Source organism: Portunus trituberculatus, chromosome 30, assembly GCF_017591435.1.
Source record: "Portunus trituberculatus isolate SZX2019 chromosome 30, ASM1759143v1, whole genome shotgun sequence".
NCBI lineage: Eukaryota > Metazoa > Arthropoda > Malacostraca > Decapoda > Portunidae > Portunus > Portunus trituberculatus.
The window spans coordinates 5822750-5827749 of record NC_059284.1 but is presented as its reverse complement, the minus strand read 5'-3'; the positions used below and the strand labels follow the sequence as shown (position 1 = coordinate 5827749).

The window sequence follows — 5000 nt, the reverse complement described above, 5'->3', positions numbered from 1 at the left end:
GAAAAGCGCAAAAGATTCAATGTAAATGTTGATTATCTTAAAAGTTTTCCTTACAAAGATATTTTACATGTGCATTCGTTTTGTATCACCGAGCAGAGAGCGGGCATGTATACAGACTTGTCTATAATTAACTTCACATTTATACTAGTGTTCTTATCTCATCAGTGCTTTTTTATTCTTATCTTTGTTCTGTTTCATTTCACCTTTCTTTGTTAATTACGTTTGCGACTCGTCTGATTTCTTAAAGGCAGAGCGAAAAACTTGAAATTACCAATGAAAGCAGCATGAGATGAGAGATTGTAGCTGTGTAGAATGTGTGTGTGTGTGTGTGTGTGTGTGTGTGTGTGTGTGTGTGTGTGTGTGTGTGTGTGTGTGTGTGTGAAGGAAGGGAAGAAGAGGAGGAAGATAAAGGCGGTGAAATTGTTTCTTAAAAGTTTTGATGAGGCTGAAACTATTCTTCCAGTAGTTCTTAGTATTACCCTCCCCCTCTCTCTCTCTCTCTCTCTCTCTCTCTCTCTCTCTCTCTCTCTCTCTCTCTCTCTCTCTCTCTCTCTCTCTCTCACTCACTATCATTATCATCATCATAGTTATTTCCTTATTATTACAAATCCATCACACAAAACAACCAGTAAACCATCAGTAATTCTAGTAATGCATTCCAGCAGGTAATGACAAACAAACGTATATTCACACGAGGGGAATCACTTTTATGTCACTCCGCAGGAAAGAAAATGTAAAAGGAAATATGAAGATCAATGTGGATATTTTCCTCCCCCCCTCGCTAGTCTTTTATTTTGTTTGTTTTAGTGAGACGAAGTAAACTAGCGTGTAACTATCTCTCTTGGGTAGACTATGCCACATTTTCTTTTCTCTACCACCTTTACCACTCTCTCTCTCTCTCTCTCTCTCTCTCTCTCTCTCTCTCTCTCTCTCTCTCTCTCTCTCTCTCTCTCCTTGTCTGCCTTTGTTTCCTTTCCCTCCCTCCAGTTCTCCATTCTTTTCCTTCTCTTTTGATGTGATCGTCTCTCTCTCTCTCTCTCTCTCTCTCTCTCTCTCTCTCTCTCTCTCTCTCTCTCTCTCTCTCTCTCTCTCTCTCTCTCTCTCTCTCTCTCTCTCTCTCTCTCTCTCTCTCTCTCTCGTCGTGTGTGTGTGTGTGTGTGTGTGTGTGTGTGTGTGTGTGTGTGTGTGTGTGTGTGTGTGTGAGAGAGAGAGAGAGAGAGAGAGAGAGAGAGAGAGAGAGAGAGAGAGAGAGAGAGAGAGAGAGAGAGAGAGAGAGAGAGAGAGAGAGAGAGAGAAAGAGAGAGAAATTAAACTGATACACAAATCAACTGAGATGTACAACAGATAAACATGAGATTATTTTTCCCTTCACGTAAATTTGATACGGTCATGAATCTAGTAAAGTAAAGAAAGTCCTGACAAAATTTCACAGGGACTCGCTTACAGAGGCTCCTTAAAGAGAAAAATATACACTAAAAATGACGTGGAATAAAAAAAAAAAACACTCACGAAAACGATGCTTTGGTTCGGATTCCACAAGACTTTGAAAGGTAGGCGAGCTGTATTTTTTCTGTACCTCTCTTGTGTACCTTTCTTTACCTCGACGGTGTAATGGAGAGGAAATACCGCCTGAGGGAATGTTGGAGGGATGGAGGGAGAGGATGAGGGTGAGGAGGGAGGAGAGAGAGAGAGAGAGAGAGAGAGAGAGAGAGAGAGAGAGAGAGAGAGAGAGAGAGAGAGAGAGAGGATAGAGTGTCAATCAAGAAAGGTTAGTGTTGTATTTAATTCCCCGTTAAGGTTTTGTATCCTTTCTCTCTCTCTCTCTCTCTCTCTCTCTCTCTCTCTCTCTCTCTCTCTCTCTCTCTCTCTCTCTCTCTCTCTCTCTCTCTCTCTCTCTCTCTTTCTTTCTCGCTTATTCTCTCCAGCCCTCTCTTCCACGTTTGGAAGACTGAAATGAGAGACAGCGGAAGAAATAAAGAAGAAAACCCTTTAGGTTCGGTAAGAAATTCCTTGGAATATCGTTTTCATTCCACGTTACGTTATAAATTCCTGAAGAAAACGGCCGTCACGCAACACCTGGGCTGGGCAATAAGCTTCAGGACTCAAGTAATTCAATCGAGTCGACAACTGGGATCCGACCCTCTTTGAAGGCATCACATCCTTTCCAATGTCCTTTACCTCCAATAATCCCTTGAAGGACTCTCAGGTCACTTTTCGGTCCATCTTAAGGGCTTCAGTTTATATCCTTATTTTCTTTTTTGTGTGTTGTATTGGTGGTTACGGTGGTGATGGTGGTAGTAAAGGTGGTGATAGTGGTGGTGAAGATGGTGACAGAGGTGATGGTGGTGGTGACTGTCGTGGTGGCAATAACGGCGGTGGTTATGGTGGTGGTGGTTATGGTGGTGGTGATGACAGCGGTGATAGTGGTGGCGGTGGTGACGATGGTGATGGTGGTGGTAGCATCTTTACTTAATCTCTTTTAGAGTTTCATGGACTTGTTTGCTCACAAATGATTTCATAACCTTTTTAGAGAATGTAGATTATTTTCTCTTACATATATTTGTTCATTTTATTTTCTATCTATTTACTATATTTTATCTAAACACCACTCGTACTGACTCGAGGTTTTCTGTTTCATCTGTGAATCATCTTGAATTCCTGGAGTATCTTGATAACATTGTACTCTGCCACAGTAACACTAACTCGGTAACACGACCCTTACAGTCTCCACTATAAGCCCCTTAAACGACACTTTCCACACCAATGGAAGTGTCCTCGCGGTGTCCTCAATCTCCCTTTTCGTCCTTTCCCTTCCCTTCCACCCACTGACCCCCTTAACACCACAACAAAGTTTCCCCCACTTGGAGCCACCAAACAAAGGGTCCCTCCAGATTCTCCTTTTCCTATGCACCTCCCTTTTCCCCCTCAGAGAACCTACTCCTACCTTTTTCCTCTTCTCTCTTTCCCTTTAGATTCCCTCCCCTCTGTGGAACCTTAACTCCCTTCTAGCGTCCCTGTCCCCCTTCCCACACCCTTTTGGGAACCCATGCCCCGCACAGGAGACAGAAGGCCCGAGAACTCACATAAGATACAAGTTGTACAATGGACGTCTCTGGCCAGGCCGACAGGGACGAGGATTTGGACCTGTATCGTGTTTCCTCAGGACGGAAAAGTGGCGGGGTAGAGAGAGAGAGAGAGAGAGAGAGAGAGAGAGAGAGAGAGAGAGAGAGAGAGAGAGAGAGAGAGAGAGAGAGAGAGAGGGATGGTAAGGGTACATCAAAGAAAATGGACCTAAAACAACATGACCTCCCAAAATATTATTACAGACGCTGTTAGGTTCATTATTATGTTTTCTGCCTCATTTACTTTTCTTTCCCCTTGATTCATAAAATATAATTATGCGCATGTTCTAAAAGCGTGACGTGATATTTTTGCAAAAGAAAAATAAAGGGAGAAAAAAAGAAGTGACGTAGGAAATAATTTTAACTGCAGAAAATGTGTATTCAGAAAATAGACGAGCGGGGGAAAACTAAGTAATATAATCCAAACAAATTAGGTACGTATGAATATTTATCGGGCTTGTTAATGAAAGTAGATGCAGAAATTAATACGCATGCCATGTGTCGCCTTTGAAATGTTACCTATAGACGGAAATTGAAACACAACAGTTGAGCGGCAGGTGTGCGAAAGAGAAAGAGATAGAATAGAAAAGAATAAAGAAAAATAAAGAAAAGGCCGCTGAAAGGTGAGAATAAAGAAAAAGATGACACAATACAATGATTGACACATCAACACCTTTTCCTCTTTCCCTTCCCTTCTTTCCACGCGATGCCTTCCCTCCCACCCTTTAACCCTTCCCCCTAATCCCCTCCTTCCCTCCTCCTCCTCTCTGCCTCCTTCATCTCAGGATATCGCCTAAATAAAGTCCCAAGGATGTATTACTGTAACAAAGGACTCAACGGGGCTTGATTGAGAGGCGGGGACACGGGGAGGGAGACACAAGGGGGAAAGAATGAGGAGGGGGAGGACAGAGGGGGAAAGGGAGGAGAAGGAGGAGAAGGAACGGAGGTAATGGGAGAAGGAAAAGTGGGACAGTTTCCTAGGGAGGCGTGGAAGGAGAGGGAGGTGGAGGGAAATAAAATAATAAAAGATAACAGGGATGTAAAACTGACTTATGAGTTAAGTTCCAAGAGAGAGAGAGAGAGAGAGAGAGAGAGAGAGAGAGAGAGAGAGAGAGAGAGAGAGAGAGAGAACTACAATACTAATGGACATACAAACAGTGAAACGAGAGAGAGAGAGAGAAAAAAAAAACGCCACAGCAAAAAGGAAAACATAAAATTCGTAAGCCTAAAGAGACACAGCCGGCGCAAAGAGAGGCAAGGGAAAAAGAAAGAGGAAATGAGTATGCAAGGAATGGGAAAGTAGGAGGCAGCAGTAAGGTAGAAGAGCAGGAGGAGAAATACAGGACATGAAGCAAGTGTTTTGAGAGGCAACGCACAGGATATAAACTTTTCTCCCGTTTTAGGCTCTTCCTCCTTTAATAACGCCCACAGAAATTCTGCCCGTATGAAACGTGGGCGGAGGGTCGAGTTTCCGCAGATGTTAAGGTTCTCCATCTGCCCCCTTGACCGACTTTTTAGGAGACATGTTTTAGGGTGATAATTGGCGGGTGACGGAATGGAAAGGGGAGGCTGAATGGCAGAGTGGTGTTCCCTTGAGGGTGATGTGTGACGCTTATGTGGCTGGGAGGAGATCAGCTTCGGTTACGGATGTTTCTAAATGGTTTTCGGTAGCAGCAGTAGCGTTGATGACGGTGATGGTAGTAGTGATGGTAGTGGTAGTGGCAGTTGTGGTGGCAGTAAAAGGAGATCAAATGAGTAATGTCGAGGTTTTGGGGAAATGAGGAGGGGATGAGAGGAAAGGAAGCAGAGGAAGATGGACAAGGAAGGAGTAATAAAAGAACTCTAGACAGAAAATGAGGAAGAAAAAAACAAGAAACA

General features: G+C 43.5%; 1 protein-coding gene across 1 annotated transcript in view; it reads right to left on the bottom strand.

Annotated features, from left to right (window-relative positions):
- The window catches only part of LOC123510971 (calcium-activated chloride channel regulator 1-like), a 130217-nt gene that overhangs the window by 40037 nt on the left and 85180 nt on the right, over nt 1–5000 (bottom strand).